Source organism: Nannospalax galili, unplaced genomic scaffold, assembly GCF_000622305.1.
Source record: "Nannospalax galili isolate Female #2095 unplaced genomic scaffold, S.galili_v1.0 scaffold412, whole genome shotgun sequence".
NCBI classification, from domain to species: Eukaryota; Metazoa; Chordata; class Mammalia; order Rodentia; family Spalacidae; genus Nannospalax; species Nannospalax galili.
The window spans coordinates 661516-681184 of record NW_008331547.1 but is presented as its reverse complement, the minus strand read 5'-3'; the positions used below and the strand labels follow the sequence as shown (position 1 = coordinate 681184).

At 43.4% G+C, this 19669-nt stretch overlaps 1 long non-coding RNA gene across 2 annotated transcripts in view; it reads left to right on the top strand.

Moving 5' to 3' along the window:
• Positions 1-325: 325 nt before the first annotated feature.
• The window catches only part of LOC115069182, a 28619-nt gene continuing 9275 nt past the window's right edge, over positions 326-19669 (top strand). For both annotated transcript variants that reach the window (XR_003848462.1, XR_003848461.1), the window contains exons 1-5: positions 326-462; positions 6366-6422; positions 6701-6872; positions 10296-10457; positions 16881-16984. This is a non-coding gene — a long non-coding RNA (uncharacterized LOC115069182). The remainder of the gene's footprint in view (positions 463-6365; positions 6423-6700; positions 6873-10295; positions 10458-16880; positions 16985-19669) is intronic.

Sequence of the window (19669 nt, the reverse complement as noted above, 5' to 3'; positions counted from 1 at the left end):
CAGGGTCAGGGAGGAGATCATGTAGCCCCAGGCCCTCCCAGCCACTGGACAGCCCTGAACTTGCCGCCTCCCTCTCTGCCGAGGTCCCTCAGGTGGTCTCATTGTTTCTATTACCTCGGTAGAAAGAGTCTGTGAAAGCTCTGCCTGGCTGGCAGTCTGGTTGCCATGGAAACCTCCATTCCACACACCTGATTCACACATCACGCTTGGCTAAACCCAGACAGAGGTCCCAGACTGGCATTTGCCCTTTGTTTCCCGTCCTGTGTTTTCCAGGCACTTAAGTGGACAGCCTTGTACAAAAGCTCTGCTGGGAAGGGAAGAAGTTTGTGAGTTTCTAGGAAAAAGAAAGAAAAGAATTGGGCACTGTGAAGGGCAGAGCAGAGGTGTTGGGGATGTAGATCTGAGCTCCAGAGGCAATGTGGATCCTGGGATGCATCTGAAAGTGATTTTCTGGGTTTCCGGGTGAGCTTGGAAATGAGTCTATCGGATCCCGGAGCTCTGGCTCCTTAGGGCGTTTTCTGTCCCATTTCACTAAGTGCTCTTCGGGATGGCGGTGCGGGCGCTCGGCAGCCACAGCTGGCTATTAGGAACCGAAGGAAGGATCTAATAATCCATCTTTCACTTTGTCCACTGTTACAGTGTGTAGTGTTTTAGAAGGCAGACACAATTTTGAGGAAGTTCTCTCTTATTATAGTCTGTGTGTCTGGAGAGCTTCTGCTTTTCCTCTAATTTTCCCTTCCCTATTTTATACTTTTCCTGGACTTAGAGAAAGGGGCAATCAGAATCTGAATCATTAACCTTCCCCAACCAGAATTTCTACTCCATACCTACATTCCTTTTCTTTGTGTTCTTGTTTGTCTGTTTAGGGGACTGAGCCTAGGGCCTTTCACTTGCCAGGCAACTCAGTCACTGAACAGCGTCCCCAGCCTTGATTTCTGTTTCTAAGGGTAAATTTTAAAAATGATTTAAAAGAGAGAATCCAAACGACATTCCTGGGGACCTGACATCAGCCTTCACTCACAGTGGTTCAAATATCCTGCATGATTGTGAGGGTGCCTGACCTGTCCCTACAGCACACAGTTCAAGAAGTTTCTACAAGTGTTCACCTGCACTGACTTCCGTTGTCCTCTCATTTTTTAATACACCTCCATCTTAGTCAGCCTCAGTTTCCAAAGTACACACCATCAGCAGTCCACCACATCTGGGTTTAAAATACCAGTTCCCTGTGTCCTCGGACGAATTATTTTATTAATCTCGGTTTGCTCACCTGTGAAACAGTGTTCACGGGAAAAGGTTGCTGTAAGAAAAATATTAACTTTATATGTGCTTTACACAGGACCTGCCACTATTAGGATTGATATACTGCTAGATCCGTTTAGGAATAGCATTTATCTGGAAGCACGTTCTTGCTGTCTCTTTTCTAACTTTGGCCTACGTGAGGATATGTGGACTTAGTGTGTGGATGGTTGTTTGGGAGAGTAAATGACTGTTTAAAGCAACGGTATCTAGACTGTCCCTCTCTTGGTCCATTTTGTGACTCTCAGGTTCATGTGGCACCATATGAAGATGTGTACCTCTCGGAAGACAAGTCGCCACCCCATCCTAGTTCAACGGTGGCAGCGGCGGTGGTGGCATCCCAGCCACACTTCACAGGTCTTGGAGGTTCGAGTGAATTCTGCTTTGGTCATCTAAGGCCATTTTAACATATGCCATTTTCAGCTTCTTGAACGAACCCTCTCTCTCCCTCTTCTCTGGCTTCTCTTGGGCTCGTCCTTCCAGTGGCCTTCCTCCTCTGCCAACTCCTCCTCCTCTTCCTTTTACATCCATAGACTTTACTGCCTTAAGCGCTTTGAAATGGTCAGTGGCGTTAAGCAGCTGGCCCCTGTTGTTCAGTAATCATGACTGGCACCTCTGAAACTGCATCATTGGTCCAGATTGAGGCTGTTAAGCACTAACTCCCCATTCCTACCTCCCCACCTGCCCCTGGAGACCGCCATTCTCCTTACTGTCTCTGAAACTGACTGCTCTAGATCCATGTTAGAAATTATGTCTTTGCCCTTCTATACCTGGCTTGTTCCACTTAGCATAGTGTCCTCAAGGTCTGGCCGTGCTGGAGTGTATGCGAGAATTCCAGTATACTTTAAGATCAAATAATATTCAATTGTGCTTGCATATCACATTTTGCTTTTTCATTCATTTATTGATGGACTCTGGTTACTTCTGCATTTCAGTGTTTGCGGATAATGCTGCTGTAAACACGGATGAATTAAGGTCTCCAAGAGTCTGCTTTATTCCTTTCCATATATTTTGGGAGAACCGTGGAATCATTGGGAAACCGTCTACCCTTTTAATGGGACTGTCCTGTTGTTCTCCATCGTGGACGCATCTCACGCTCTAACCAGGAGTGTTCAAGGGCTCCAGTCTTATTTATGTTCTCACTAACATGTATTTTGCTTTAAAAATATTAGTGTTGGGGCTGGAGAGATGGTTCAGCAGTTGAGAGCACTATCTGCTCTTGCAAAGGACCTGGGTTTGATTCCCAGCACCCATGTGGTGGCTAACAACGGTAACTATAGTTCCAGGAGATCCAACGCCCTCTTCTGACCTCTGCAGGCACTGCATGACACAGGTGCACTTAGATATATGCAGGCAATACAATCATACACATAAAATAAAAATAATAAATAAAAATATTAGTATTATTGGTGATTATGAAATAGCATTTCTGTTACAGTTTGATTTATGTTTCCTTAATAGTTAGCCATGCTTTGCATCTTCTTGCTTGTATACATATATTTTAAAAATTTTACTTATTTTTTTATTATGAGTATGTAGTGTGCCTGTGTGAGTTTATGTGCACTACGTGTGCTCAGTGCCCATGGAGACCAGAGGGGGGTGTTGGATCCCCTGAAACTGGAGTTACAAGTGTTTGTGAGCTGCCTGATGTGGGTTCTGGGAACCCAACTCAGGTCCTTTGAAAGAACAGTAAATGGTTCTTAAACATAAGTGTTCATAACCACTCCAGTCCCTCACTTGCATGTGCATGCATGTGTGTGTGTGTGTGTGTGTGTGTACATAAATATATATATATCAGTGCAAATGTTTTGCCTATTTTTATTCATTTTTTTTATTGTCATGAACTTTAACTCTTCTAAGATCAATCTGAACATCAATACTTGGTCCTCAAGTGGAGAACCATTTAGAAGCAGAGCATTTCTGGAAGGCCTACTGGGGGCGGGCCTTGAGGCTTTGTAGCCTGCCTACTTCCTGTTCACCCTTGGCCTCCTGACTGTGGATGCAATGTGGCCCCTCTGTCTCCTGCTACTGCTGCTGGGCCTTCTCCACCTGCCACGTTGCTTCCCCACCATGATGTAATTATCTAAAGTGGAGTAAGAAAAAAACCTTAAATTGCTTCTTCTCAGGTATTTGGCCACAGCAACAAGAAAAGTAACTAATACCAGGATTTTTTTCTGCATTCTCTATTTTATTGTGTTCATATATGTGTGAACTTTGTCAGTGCCTCAGTGCTTTGATTGATAGAGCTGCGTTATGATTTCTGTGTGTCTGTGTGTATGCATGATGAGCGTGTGTGTGATTATGCATGTTCACTTGTGTTTGTGGGTCCACATGTATATACGTGTGTTTGTGCGTAAGGACCCAAGGCTGGGTGTCTTTCTTCATTGCTGTCCACTTTATATCTTTAGCAAGGTTGCTCAGTTGAACCCAGAGCTCACCGATCAGCTGCTCTAGCTCTCCAGTTTGATCTGGGTGTTCCCTGTTTCTGCCCTCTGAGGACTGGGATTATGGGCAAGGCCTCTGTGCCCACCTAGCATTTACATGGGTTCTGAGGCTTGGTCTCTCTCTGGTCCTCATGCTGGCACAGCACGTGCTCTACCCACTTCACCATCTTCCTGGTGTGTGTTGTAAGTTTTGAAATCAGGATCTTTGTGTTCATCTAGTCTTGTCTTTTTCAGGACTGTTTCGATTTTTTTTAATGGTTCTCTGAATTACAAATGAATATTAGGGAGTTTTTCTATTCTTGCAAAAAATGTCACCGGAATTTTTATATAGATTTCCGTTCCTAAAGTCAGCCATCTCTCCAGGGCATCTTGGCTTATTTTATTAGAAAATTACATTTATAGGTCAAGATCAAGACTCGAGCAATTCTCTTTACTGTTGTTGTGATGCTTTTTCAAAGATCTACCAGAAGATACAGGGTACATCTTCCTAATTTTTTAACCATGTTTTTATCTATGCAGTATATGCATATATTCTAAAAGTATTATTTGATCAAAATCATTGTATTAGTATCAAACATTAAAAATCAAGCAATTTATATAAATATAAGACAAATTTGGGACAGGAGATGGCTCAGCAGTTAAGAGCACTGTCTACTCTTGCAGAGGATCTAGCTTAGAATCCCAAAACCCATATGGTGGCTGACAACCATCTGTAACTCCAGTTCCAAGTAATCTGATGCCCTCTTCTCTCCTCCACAGGCACTGCATGACACAGGTGCACTTAGATATATGCAGGCAATACAATCATACACATAAAATAAAAATAATAAATAAAAATATTAGTATTATTGGTGATTATGAAATAGCATTTCTGTTACAGTTTGATTTATGTTTCCTTAATAGTTAGCCATGCTTTGCATCTTCTTGCTTGTATACATATATTTTAAAAATTTTACTTATTTTTTTATTATGAGTATGTAGTGTGCCTGTGTGAGTTTATGTGCACTACGTGTGCTCAGTGCCCATGGAGACCAGAGGGGGGTGTTGGATCCCCTGAAACTGGAGTTACAAGTGTTTGTGAGCTGCCTGATGTGGGTTCTGGGAACCCAACTCAGGTCCTTTGAAAGAACAGTAAATGGTTCTTAAACATAAGTGTTCATAACCACTCCAGTCCCTCACTTGCATGTGCATGCATGTGTGTGTGTGTGTGTGTGTGTGTGTGTGTACATAAATATATATATATCAGTGCAAATGTTTTGCCTATTTTTATTCATTTTTTTTATTGTCATGAACTTTAACTCTTCTAAGATCAATCTGAACATCAATACTTGGTCCTCAAGTGGAGAACCATTTAGAAGCAGAGCATTTCTGGAAGGCCTACTGGGGGCGGGCCTTGAGGCTTTGTAGCCTGCCTACTTCCTGTTCACCCTTGGCCTCCTGACTGTGGATGCAATGTGGCCCCTCTGTCTCCTGCTACTGCTGCTGGGCCTTCTCCACCTGCCACGTTGCTTCCCCACCATGATGTAATTATCTAAAGTGGAGTAAGAAAAAAACCTTAAATTGCTTCTTCTCAGGTATTTGGCCACAGCAACAAGAAAAGTAACTAATACCAGGATTTTTTTCTGCATTCTCTATTTTATTGTGTTCATATATGTGTGAACTTTGTCAGTGCCTCAGTGCTTTGATTGATAGAGCTGCGTTATGATTTCTGTGTGTCTGTGTGTATGCATGATGAGCGTGTGTGTGATTATGCATGTTCACTTGTGTTTGTGGGTCCACATGTATATACGTGTGTTTGTGTGTAAGGACCCAAGGCTGGGTGTCTTTCTTCATTGCTGTCCACTTTATATCTTTAGCAAGGTTGCTCAGTTGAACCCAGAGCTCACCGATCAGCTGCTCTAGCTCTCCAGTTTGATCTGGGTGTTCCCTGTTTCTGCCCTCTGAGGACTGGGATTATGGGCAAGGCCTCTGTGCCCACCTAGCATTTACATGGGTTCTGAGGCTTGGTCTCTCTCTGGTCCTCATGCTGGCACAGCACGTGCTCTACCCACTTCACCATCTTCCTGGTGTGTGTTGTAAGTTTTGAAATCAGGATCTTTGTGTTCATCTAGTCTTGTCTTTTTCAAGACTGTTTCGATTTTTTTTAATGGTTCTCTGAATTACAAATGAATATTAGGGAGTTTTTCTATTCTTGCAAAAAATGTCACCGGAATTTTTATATAGATTTCATTAAATCTGCAGAATACCTTGTATGATGTTGGCATCTTAGCAAGATTGTTTCAATCCATGAACATGGGATGGACATGGATGGACATCCATTTATGTCTTTAATTTCTTTGATCCCTACTATTTGTAACATATATCTTTATCTTTATAATCACTATGTATTTATTTTATACTACTAAATGGCAGTATCTTTATGATTTTCCTTTTGAGAGTACTTATTGTTTCTATAGAGAATGCAGAAATGATTTTTGTGTCTGCCATACCATGCTCCCTTACTGAATTTAACAGTTCCTGGTATGTGTTTGTAATGTTTAAACACACACACACACACACACACACACACACACACACACACAAGATTCTATCACCTAAAAATGTGTTTTCTTTTTTACCTTCCAGAGTGCCCTTTGTTTCCTTTCCTAAGCCTTCGGTTCATGTGGAGTAAAATGGAGTAAAGTAAGCATGTTTTTCTTCGTTCCTTGTTCTTAGCCTTGGGTTTTTTAAATTTTTTGTTGTTTGGTTTTGAAATAAGGTCTCACCATGTACCTCAGACTGGCTTCACATTTACTGTGTATTTTAGGATGGCCTTCAACCCATGATCCTCCTGCCACAGCCTCCCGAGCACTATGTCTGGCTTGTTCCTGATAAGATCTTTTGTCATTGGGTGCAATGTTTCCTGTAGTTTCTTCATGTATAGCTTTAACTGTGTTGAACTGTTTCCTTTTGCTTCATAGTTTGTGGAGTGATTTCATTGAGAATGGATGTCAAGTGCTGCAGTGGTGGCGCATGCCTTTAATCTGGAAGACAGAGGCCAGTGAGTTCGAGGCCAGTCTGGTTACACAGAGAGTTCTCAGCCAGCCAGCGCTATATAGCTACATAATGAGACCATATCTCCAAAATAAATAAGTAAGTAAAATAGAATAGATATTGAACTTTTGTCAGTTAATCTTTCCGTATTACTTGAGGGATCATGTATAATTTTTGTCCTTTTCTGTTAATGTCACATATTATGTATTGATTTGGTATATTGAACCATCCCTGCTTTCCAGGAACACGTCCTACTTGGTGTGACACTCCTTGCCTTATGCTGCAGAGCTGAGTCTGACAATACTTTATTAGGGAAGCCTGCACCAGTATTCCTGAGGAACATTGATCTGTAGTTTGCTATCCTACTGAGAGAACGTGGCTTCAATATCAGGGTAACCCTTAGACAATGTGTTGGGAAGTATTCCATCCCTCCTCTTCAATTGTTTTTAAATGCCTGTAAAGGGCTGGTATTGTTTTTTAGATGTTGGCAGAAAAGCAATCAGTTGAATAAAAGGAATCTTTATATTAACAATGAAAAGAAGCTTTGGGAGGCTGCAGGGTCTCCAGATTAGTTGTATCGCTGTCTGACAATTCCTTGCAGTGTATGGACTTGATCCTCTGTTCTAAGTCCTTACCACAAGACAGAAGGCTGAGTCTGGCCTGGGCTGTGTGGCCTGGCCAGCAGCCTGTCTCTTTCATCCTGTAGGAGTTCTGGGTGATTAGTAAGCATTTTCTCCCAGCAAATGACTCAGAATGAAATGTAGTTCCAGATACAGAAGTTATTTCAAAAAACAGCCACGCTTCATTTATTTCCAACCATTTTGGTTCTCTAGTTCTATGTTGATTTAAAAACATTAAGACTGATCTTCAGTCAACATTTTAAATCTTTTTTCTTTTTCTTTTATATCCATCCATCCATCTGTGTACATCTGTGACACACTCTGACCAGTGCAGTCTAATATAAATATGATACAAGTTACATATGTGATTTTTAAAAAGAAAAGGGACATTTATTTTAACAATGCATTTTATTTAACCTAACATGCCTAAATATGATTTCAGTATTTAGTGAGTACGAGTAATTAATGAGGTATTTTGATTTATTTTTCATGCTACATCTTTGAAATCCACTGTGCATTTTAAATGTGTGCTACATCTCTGTTTGGACTGGCCACATTTCAAGTGCTCAAAGGCCAGGCATCTGGCAGTCCTCTGATTGGTCAGCCTAGAGCTAGCCTATTTGGTTCTGAGGACAGAAAGTCCCTCAAAAGGTCAGTCTTCACCTTTGCCTAGTGGACAGGGCAGATCGATAAAACATTAATAATGGTCTTGGGCACTTGGGGCGGAGCTACACATAGAGTGTTGGAAGTGTAGAAGACAGGCTCAGAGTCTGACCTGTGAGCCAGGGCCTCTGGCAACAGACAGATTTTTGCACTAAATATCATTTCTTTGAAGTAGTCCCCTGTGGGAGGCCACTGAACTGGAGTTTGGCATGGATCCCAGTCTATCAAACATTGACTTTTTGCCTCATGCTAGGAGAGCCACTGGCAAGTTCACATTTACTTATAGACTCTGCAGTGGCCACAGGTCTGTGAGCTGGGGTGTCACTGTCCCAGACGTGTCTGCTTTCCCTTCCAGCCTGCCTTTCGGTCTCCAGGCTGAGCCACTCACCTGTCAGAGACATTGCCACCCCACCAGGCATACCACCTTGTTTTCCTTTCGCAGCACCAGTGGAGTTAGAAGTATGGCATGAGGGAAGGAATGGAAGAAAACATTCTGATTTTCCTTTCTGTCCAGACTTCCTTCCCCTGCCCTGGGAGGCAGCCCCAGGAGCTCTCACTGTACTGGAAAGGTCATTGTGTGGGCTTCACTCCATCTAACCTGCCTCTACCCTGCTCCCCACATCACCCATCTTCTCTAGGAGTTGCAGAGGCCCCTGATGGGGATGGTGTGGCTCACACAGTTAAGCAGGTCTGTGCATCTCCACAGACTCCCTGTGTGGGGGAGTGTTACCGAGGTGTTTACAGACATCCATCCAGGAAGTGCTAGGGAAGAGGAGGAGCTGTTTCCACTTATCCTCCCACCTCCTTTTGGCTTTCTTTTCTGGCATTTCCTTCAGCCCAAAGAGGCATGGGGATTTGGCAGAATGGAAGTAGCCCGTTGTACTCACCCCTCCTTATTCCCTCCTAAGACTTTGCACTAGCCAGGTCCCTACCACTCAGAGCATGCAAATTCCCCTACCCACTGCTGCAGTGGGGACGAGGCTCAGAAACATGGTCCTTTCCAGGACATGAGTGATGCACAGGAAGACAGGGCCAGATGAGCTAAGGGAACGGAAGCCAGAATCTTACCAAACTCTTGCAGACGGCAGTTTTAACTGCTAGGCATGCTGATCTGATGAGGAGACTGGGGTTGGGGAGGAATGTACAAGTTTCATTCGTGGTAGGTGAAGTCAAGGTGAGTAGGGTATAAGGGAGAAATAGTAAGTTTAGGTCCTCTGGACTCTCTGCTAGCATGTATTGGCATGGTAACTGATCAACTGATACAGTTGTTGGTGTGGTCTAAGGCTCTGATCTCACACCAGCTAGTCTCATTTTTAAAACTTTATGTTATTGACAGATTGGGGAGAGGAATTCTGTACAGTTCCTCATTCCCAGAAGAGTCAGATCAGGGGGTAGAAAATCCTCACCAACCTTAATTATCACCTAGAGAGGAGACCAAAGTCAAAGTTCAAGTACAGGAAAACAGTCAGGTGCGTGGCTCATACCTGGACTCCTAGGACCCAGGAGGCAGAGCTGGGGGAATTTCGAGGCCATTGTCTGTCACAAAGTGAGCTGGAAGCCAGTGTGAGCTTCCTGAGACCTTGTTTGGAAAACAAAAGAAGAACAACCAAAAAGAAAAGCTAAGGGACCAGAACAATGATTCCCATGAGCCCGCTCTCAAAAGAGAACTCAAGATCGGTCTCAAAATGCCTGGTAACCAACACCATTCATATGAAAAGGGAGCAGGTAAGTTTAAAGAATTAACAGGAAACAAAATCTGAGAAAACTGGAAAGGCCATATAGGATTGGGATATCACACACGTGTACGTGTACCTCTATTATTTGACAGTTTCACACATTTGTACAATGAATTTTAGTTATTTTCACCCTCCATCCCCCTCTCTCATCCCCTCTCTCTCCTGCTGGAAACTTACTTCTCAACAAGTCCCGTCCTACCTCCATGTCTTCCTTTCGTGTGTGACCCACTGAGCTTAGAGTTTCTTGCCTGAGCATGGGTAAAAGGTTATTTAGTGGAGCCTGGGTAAGTTATCAGCGGCCACACCACTGAAGAAAATGACATGCCCTCCTCCAGTGATGGTCCATAGTCACTTTGGGAGGGGCAGACCCTCATGAGCCGTTTCCTCATTAATAGCTGCAGTGAGTTCACAAGCACAATGGTGTGTCAAGTCCCTTGGACATCTTTTTGATGCACATCTCCTCATCCTCTGGCTTGTCTGTTCTCTGGTCCCCTCTTTGGCAGTGTTCCCTGAGCCGCAGAGGAGGTGGTACAGCTGTCCCACTGAAGACCAAGCACGCCACTATCACTTATCGGTGCTGTGGGTTTCTACATGAACCATTGCCTGGTGCGGTATGGAACTTCTATGACCAAGGTTGTGAGCAACACTAGTCTCTGAATATGAAAGTGAGTATTTGAAGGTAGTTTGACAGTATGACCATTTACTCGAAACAATGGTAATGGGTTCCCCCTGCCCCCCTTAGCCCATGATCTTCCCAGCCGTGGGCTCTTGAACTGGTTTATAGAAGTAGACATGATAGCAGGCCTCAAAGCCATTCAGAAAGCAGTGGGTTACGCTCATAAGCGTTATGGGACTGTTGTACCAGAAGGTGCATCTTGTTTGGCATCATTATGGTAGTTGACAAGGTTCACAGCTGGCTAAATCTAGTGATGACTTGTCCCACAGCAGCCTGCACAACACCTTCTGGCAGGCAGTTGGGAGGAAGCTTCCACCTCAGCCCCAGCTTGATTTCCCTGTGTGTGCTGTGTCTCCAGCAATAGAGCCTTACTGTGGAGTTCTGGTGGGAAAACCTTGAGCGATAGCAGTTGCCTGTATTATTTGGGTGGGGGTGCAGGGGTGTCTCCCTAGCAAACAGTCCATAGAGCAGTTCCCATACTTGGAACTGGGATTTTCATATACTAAACCGTGGGTTCCAGGAGGACAGTTATCCACCAGTGGAGGATATGGCCATTCAAATTCCTTTTTTTAGAGTATGTTTTTCAATAAGGTTGTAAAATAGTAGATTTTTATATGACTTTCCATGTGTCTTTAGTTTGGGCTACCCTTCCCTCTCCCCATCTCCTCTTCCCTGTCCCCCATAACCCTGTTCTTGCTTAGACCGTTCGCCCTCAAAATTCCCTGCCTTTCCACTTTCATGTCCAGTGTGTTTTACTGACACCCTCCCTCCCTCTAATGACTCCTTTCTATATTTCTGGCCTTTATCAGCACACAATGTTAGGCATAGTACTCTAAAAATGCATAGCTAAGGGTCTACGTGTAAGGGAGGATGTGCACCTCTCTGGGCCTGGGCTACCTCATTCTGTATAATATTTTCAATATCCATCCATTTCCCTGAAAATTTCATAATTTTGTTCTCCTTTACCACCGAGTAAAATTCCATTGTGTCTACCACATTCTTATTTTTTGCTGGAGTTTATAAAAGATAGTCATTGTGGCCGATGTAATTCGTGGCCATTCGCATTTTGACATCTAGATGTTTAATGTTTTGTACAGTTTTTCAAACTACACTGAGTGGTAGTTTAGCTTTTTCAACAGATCAATAGCTGAAGCAGAGACAGCTGACCTTGACCCTGGTTGTGGTCAGATGTTCACTGAGAGACCTCCTGTGCAGTCAAGAGTATAGCTCTGGGCTTGAATCTTGGATTCATCATTAATGCCATGTATGTTCCTCAACCTCCATTGACCTCACTCTTTTCTCTAAACTTGGAATGACAAATGTATATTCATGTACAAGCATGAAGGCATTTAGTGCCTGAAAAATACTGAACTTTGAGGAAATATTAATTACTATTATTACTTTAGCTGAAAATTCTGTTTTGATGGCAAGAAATATTGCCTTGTTTAGCTTAGCCAGTTACAAAGTGATACATCGATATGTAGATTGCTTAATACTTTCTTTAACCTCTTTGGAAAACTCTTTAATTATGTATATTTTGTCTGTGTAGCACTGCAGACTTGCGTTCGCTCTCAATGTGTGTGTGTGTGTGTGTGTGTGTGTGTGTGTGTGTGTTTGAAGGCCAGTAATAACCCATGAGGTGGAGCTACCAGAACACAGTCTTTCCCTATGGCAACCAAAAGAAACCACAAAATTAAAGAAAAAAAAATGAGTTCCGTAATTGGCTTGGATGTACAGGAGGGGTGTGAAGATTATGAAGCTTCTGTGGGTTCTGGTGTTGTTAGTCCAAGGTATTGGGGGAAGGTTCAGAACTCCTACTGAGTGACTAAGCTGTATTTGCTGCTTGCTTTGAAGTAAGTTGGTCAGAAGCACAAGAGGGAGGAGAAGTTGAGGTTTGATGAAGGAGGGTCATTATTAATGTTTCCATGGCCCTTAGCAGTTTAAAAGTTGGGAGTTTACGGAAGGTTGTCAGTTGTGGGGACAAGCAGCCCACAAACATTCAGACATGGTCAAAGTTTTGTCTCTCAGTCTTTTCTTTTAATCTGAAAATAGAGAGGCAAGGATTCTGAATCACACAGCTGAAGGGTCACTTCCTAACAGTTGGGATGGTAATTACTCAGTGTTCAGTTCATAAAGGCACAGGATCCAGACAGCAACTCCGTTCCCCTCGTAGTTCAATGACCTGCAGCTTGTTTTTCTCTTGAGAGAAGAAAGACTGGTATGATACTGGATTTTAAAAGCACCCCCCTTTTTTCCAAAAGTAGGTATATTTATTGAACCCCCCCCAAATCTAGATGTAACCAAAAGTAGTTACAACCAGTGAACAGTGCTGCTCTTTCCCAATAGCCATAAAATGATATCTCCACACCTTCTGTTTATATCCATATGGAAATGAACATACAAGGCTTTGTTTATGCTGTTGGAGGGTGGGACTGACTTTTCCATGGGAGGTTTTGCCCTCTTGATTCTAGAACAAAGATAGGTAAAACATTAGCGTCACTATAGTGCTTCCTGAAAAGGTAGGCTAAACTCGTGTATTTTCTTGGTGTATTTTCCATGAACCCAGGGCTGCATGTATTATAGTTCTAACACTGAGCTACATACTTAGCCCATTCATTTTGTTTTATTTCTATAAAAACATATTTATTTTTATGTGTATGAGTGTTTTGCCTGCATGTATGTAAATGCACTTATGTGTGCACTACCCACAGAGGCCGGAAGAGAGTCAGGTTCCCTGGAACTGGGAGTCATAAATGATTTTTAGCTACTATGTGGGTGCTGGGAACCAAACCCCGGTCTTCTGCAAGAGCAGCCAGTGCTGTTAACCACTGAGCCATTTCTCCAGCCCCCATTTTTGCTTTATTTCTAAAAGATGATTATTTTCTCCTCCCTCCAGAGAGACCAAAGAGACTGTCAATCCAGTTCCTCCGCTGCAGTGGTAACTTGGACTTGGAAGGGAAACTTCCCCAGTGTCCAAAGTACAGTCACCTCTCCTGCTCTTTACGGAAACCGAGGACAGAGGGAGTGATAGGCACTTTCAAAATTAAGTGGGTGCACAAAGCTTTTGACCCCTGGAGTCAGGAACATTGGATTTGGATCCAGTCTCTTCCAGTTACGTAGTGCATCCTGGGGCATGATTGATACTACTCGGGTTCTCCCTTCATCCTTTGCCAAGTAGTGAAATGATACCTGTTTCGTGTGGTTGTTGGTTTAGATGAGTTGTGATGTGACAGTTTGTCACATGACACTGAATAGACAGGGGCAGGAAGAACAAAGGATTAGCAGACTGAGTAAATACTTGGTTTCATTGACTCCTAAATTATTAAGAGTGGGCTGGAAACCCACAATCTTGGTTGTCTGACCTCCATCAACTCTAATTGCCTCAAGGCCCCCAAATTGCTATTGGTAAAGGCAGAAATCAATAAAAACAAAATCCATAGCCATATCCTTTGGGCTCAACCTTTTTATTCACGGTGGTCAGCTGGGGGGCATTAACCTTACTTTGACCCGGAAAGCTAAATAAGTGAGGTATAGTTTTTCTTTTTTATTTATCCTTTCTGGGAATTTTACATTACCAGTTTCCGTCTTGGTAAATTGTGGGAGCTGGGAATTCCTTCCTAATGTTGGCCTTTCTCACAGTCGTATACTAGGAAATAAAATTTGAAACTCTGGAAGGAGAAGTGGTGAGAGGCATAACTTCAGAAGCTCAGAGATTTTGCAAAGCCCTGTTCTACATTTCTGCCCTTTTCCCCGTCTCCCTGCAACTTGGGAAACAAAATCTTCCTTTCAGGAATTTTCTCCTTATCTCCTTGTTCAGAACAGTGCTGCCAAACCTTTCTGGGCTTTACTTTTCGCTTCTTTCTCTTTGTTTTGTTTTTATCTCTTTTGAAGAGTGAGTTGAGCATCTCACGGCACCAACAGCCATTCTGTGCTCAGCTCAGTGTTGGATGATTTCTTGGTGAGTCTGCATGTCAATAGTACCACATTCGTGGCTTCTCCCTCAAGGATTACTCCAGTACAATAGCCAGTGCCTCGTCTCTCCTAGACATTCCTGGTCTTGCCCTAAACACCACATCAGCCCTATCAGGCTCCCTGATGAACTCTGAAAACACACTGTTAACATCTGACCAGGAAGGAAGGAATACATGTTCTGACTAAAAATGGTAGACATTATATAAAAGTCCACTCCAAAGCTAGGCATAGTGGTACATGCCTATAATCTCAGCACTTGGGGAGGCTGAGGCTGGAGAATCATGAGTTCAAAGGCACCCTGGACTACATAGTGAGACCATGTCTTGAAACAACAACAAATTTTATTCCAGTGACATAATCGAAAATTTAGTGACAGGTCAAGATTACAGATCTGGTCTTTGCTTGTGATGCTAGGTAGAATTATAAATATGGCAGAGTAACTTGACGTCTGTGAACCTCACCTCCTTATTCATAAATCAGATTCTGGACTAAGTCATGAAGACTTCTTTGTCATGATTCTTTGCCTATGTGTATAATGCAGCTGTCTGTAACTATGTTTTAGGGATCACAGTATTCCAATTTTGTACTCCCCAAAGAATATCATGGGTTATTGAAGACTGATCACTCCTCCTAATATGATGGTACTCAAAGCAACTAATTTTCCACTACTGAGTAGTCTGCCCCACCCAGTGGAGGAGAGAGGTCAAGACTACATGCCTCATAAAAACAACCAAAGAAATGGAATGAAGGCATGGTGTGTTATAGTCTCCTGGGTCTTTGGAAAGGGAACTTTACACTGGAAGATGAGCTTAGGTCATGAGTAGTATTGCTTTAGAAGAATATTTTGGGAAATTTTAAAAATGGAATCATCCTGGGCCTGCAGAGATGGCTCAGCTGTTATGACCATTTACTGCTCTTTCAGAGGACCCTGGTTGGGTTCCTAGCACCCACATGGGGGATTGCAGCCATTTTAAGTCAAGTTCTAGGAGATCCAGTGCCCTCTTCTGGTCTCTGTGGGCTCCCATATGCACAGAGTGCACATGAACTCACACAGGTTCACATATAAACACAAAAACAACAAAAAAGAATCTTTTTACAAAATGGAAGCATCTAATAATGGTGTTTTTAGGTCTTCTCTGAGGACAAGAGGGTTTTAATTGCCCTTCTGTCTTTCTCTCAATGTAGCAAGCATTGAAAAGCTTCTCTAACTGAAGCTTCTGTTGGTAGTTTATGGAATCTTTTAAAAAACTATTTTATCATTTTTATTTTATGCACATGAGTGTATTGCCTGCATGTGTTTATTGCACCCATGTCATGCAATGCCCATGGAGGTCAGAAGTGGGCATCGGATCCTCTGGAATTGGAGATATGGACGGTTGCTAGCCACCATGTGTTTGCTGGGAACTGAGCCTGTGTCTTCTGCCAGAGCAGCCAGCGCCCTTAACCGCTGAGCCATCTCTCCAGCCCTGCTTATGGAGTCTTCTGAGCAGAACTGGAGAAATAGTACCTGAGTGCTTTGGAAGCCAACAGATCTCTAGTTGGAAGGTAGATGTATTCCCTTAGATAGACCCACACGGAAGCCTACTCCTCACGCTGATGAGCCAGACTGTCTTGTTTGATAACAAGCACTTGCAGAACAGCGGTTGGTTCTGATGAGCCTTCCACAGAGCCACCAAAGGCATAAGCTTTCCACTAGTGGGGAACCAGCTAAATCAAGCTGCTTATAACTGTGCCTACATTTCCAACACAAACACCCAATCAGGGGTCCATTGTTTTTATATTAGCTTACTTGTGACATCACACAGGAGCTTTCTTGTTTCAGTCAGCCTCATCCAGATCCTTCATCAGACAAACTTGTTTCCTGATGGTGTCTAGATTGTCCTTTTACAATACAAATTGGCATAAGCCACAGTTGTATTTTACATTTGTCAAGAGATAGCACTAGGTCTGTCATAACTAGGGCTCACATTCAACAAGTATTCTTTTAAAGCTGTTTCAATTGTCTGCCTTTAAAACAATCGTGTGTGTGTGTGTGTGTGTGTGTGTGTGCGTGTGCGTGTGCGTGTGTGTGTGTGTGTGTTGGGGGGGCGGTTAGAACATCCTCAAGTGTCTACTGTCCCTGCTGTCCACCTCACTGTCTCTTGTTGCTCACTGCTGCATACACTAGGCTGGCTGGGCTGAAAGCTCCCAGGAACGCTCCTGTCTCCATCCTCCATCTCACCACTGAAGCCTTGGGATTGCAGACATGTACTACTAGGTCTTGCTTTACTGGATTCTGGGGATCTGAACTCATGTTCACCTGTTTGTTCAGCATGCCTTTTACCCACTGAGTGATCTCTCCAGCCTTCAACCTTCTGCCTTTAAGTGAATGCTTCATAGTGAAGGACAGGACTGTGCTTACTTTGTATTCTCTCCTATCGGTAACTCCCGTATCTCCCAGGTGACTGGTTCCTCCAAGGGGCGGGACCTGCAGCGGAGAAGAGACTACTGAGTGGGGCTGCTGGGAGCCATCTGGGGACAGAAGCAGAGAGCAGCCTGGAACTGGTGGGTATGGGGAACCCACCTGGTGGGCGTGGAGGCAGGGAGGCGGGCGTGGAGAGAAAAGATGGCCCTGGCGTCTCACCCTTGTTGTGAGAGGGGGCATTTACCAACCCAGAACGAGACTTTGGGCCCAAGATGCATGGGCAAATGCTAGTGGTGACTATGGGCATGTAGGGGGAGAGATGTGGTTTGGCGGGCTCTGAGCTGCCTCGCAGAGCTGGGCTGCCTGGAGCTGTGGAGCTAGGCACTGGGTGTTCCTTTCTCTGTAAGTCACCCCACCCCCAGATAATAATACATGTACATAAAGATATGTTATAGGGTTTGCCTGATAGCGCAAGAGACCTAGAGAGAACTGTGGCGACACCCCACTACTGTCTTCCATTTGACACTGGACATTATTCCGGCAGAGGACCTTTATAGAAATAGAGATATTCATGAATACGGCTTTTAAAAAGTATTTTATTTTACGTGTATGACTGTATTGTCTGCATGTATGTAAGTACCCTTGTTGTGCAATGCTGGTGGAGGCCAGAAGAGAGCACTGAATCCCTGGAACTGGAGTTATGGATGGTTGTTAGCCACCATGTGGGTGTTGGGAATCAAATCCAGGCCCTCTGCAAGAGCAGCCAGTGAGCCATTTTAACTACTGAGCCATCTCTCCAGCCGGAATATGTTTTTTGTTGTTGTTATTGTTGATGGTTTCTAAGATAAAGAGTTCCATATATTCTTTTTAAGAATAGAATTGTAAATATCAGTATGATTGCATTTTGATTCTTTTTGTACATTGTACATCCTATAAAAACTGACATGGATTTTCCTGCTGTAGGAAAGTAGTTTGGGGTGGGTGATGCAGAAGATCATCATCATAAACATGATATATCCTCAGAATTTTGGAAGGTAATTTATCAACAGGCCTAACACTGAGCAAAGTATCTGACTCTAGTAGTCAGAGGACTTAGCATCTGACAAGAAGCCCTGCTAAGAGGAGAGATTTCAGTTCTTTACCAGAATTTCATCTGGGTATATTTCTGTTTCCCTTTGACATATTATTTTTCTCATGTGTGCTAGCTTGCATGCATGCGTGTGTGTGTGTGTGTGTGTGTGTGTGTGTGTGTGTGTGTGTGTGTGTGTGTGTTCTCTGGATTTGGAAAACTCAGGGCTCAAATCTCAGTGCTTCCTTTAACTCATAGTAATCTGGGGACCCTTGATCTCTTCAAGAGTAAAAAGAAAATAAAATTGGCAGGTTGACTTTATGAATGATCATCTATCAGGCTTATTCCTTGAACTACTTAAAGTGGCTAATTTGGACCTGCAATTTATAAACATAGACTGTTTGGATTTAATTATGTAGTAATTGTTCTTGTCACCTATGTAGCCACTAAGTTCTTATTTACTAATTCTCAAAGAATTAGACCCTTTGACTATAATTGGTGATAAATTTTTGAGAAGGGCTCTCACTGCATAGCCCTGAGTGACTTGAAACTCTCTATATAAATGTGGCCTTGAACTCACAGAGAGTTACCTACCTCTGCCTCACAAGTGCTAGGATTCGAGAAATGCGCCATGGGGGCTGGAGAGATGACCCAGCAGTTAAGAGCACTGGTTGTTCTTGCAGAGGACCCTGGTTCAGTTCCCAGCACCCACCTGGCAGCTAACAACTGTCCACAACTCCAGTTCCAGGGGACTATGAAGCCCTCTTCTGACCTCCCAGGGCACTGCATGACACGGGTTCACTTACATACATGCAGTCAATATACTCATATGCATAAAATAAAAATAATAAATACATTTTTTAAAGATGTGCAGCACCATACCTGGAGAAGATGATTCTAATAATAGATTTGGGATACAAATGGTTGAATTATTCTAAAGTTAATAGATTAAAACTACATACAAAGTCTTTTGTAGCTTGTGCCATTCTTTAATCTTCTGTGTTGCTTAGTTATGAAGAGGAGCATTAGCAGATCTGATTTTTATTGACATACTTCTGCACCCTCCACATGATGGTTAATTGTGATCATCTCCTTGACTAGATTAAGATACACATAGGAGATTAGAAAAGCACTTCTCTGGATGGGTCTGTTAGGGTACTTCCAGACAGGGCTAAGTGGAGGTCGAGGTACCGCCCTGAATGTAGGTGACACCGTCACATGGACTGGGGCCAGGACGTCGTAAGAGGGGAAGACACTTAGCCTGGTGCTGGCATAGCCTTCTGTGAGTTTCCCATCTACCAAACCGTGAGGAGAACCCTCCCCGCCTCCAAACACATGGGCCAAGCCAGCGCGGACTGAATCCCGCGAAACTGTGAGCCAGGCTAAATCCTTTCTTTCTCAGGTTTCTATTCAGTCACAGCAATGCAAAGTGGTGCATGCCGTTTGCCGTTGTGCTTGAGGTCTTATCTAGGAGTGTATGCAAGCAGAGTTCTCAGCATCACCAGAGTTATGTTATACCCCATTTTACTAACCTGGGACCACTGTACACTGTCTGTTTCCACGGTGGAACCAAACCTCTGCTTACACCTTTACTCGGCTCCAAGTCTCCCCCCTCCCCCTCCCCCCCGTGTCCTCCCTGTGCTTCTGTGGTAACTGTCTACTCCTCAGCAGCCTCCTCACACGCTCTTTCCAACAGATGCTCTTGGTTTAATGAACTATGGAACTTGTTCCCTGGGAATGTTTGATATATATATAT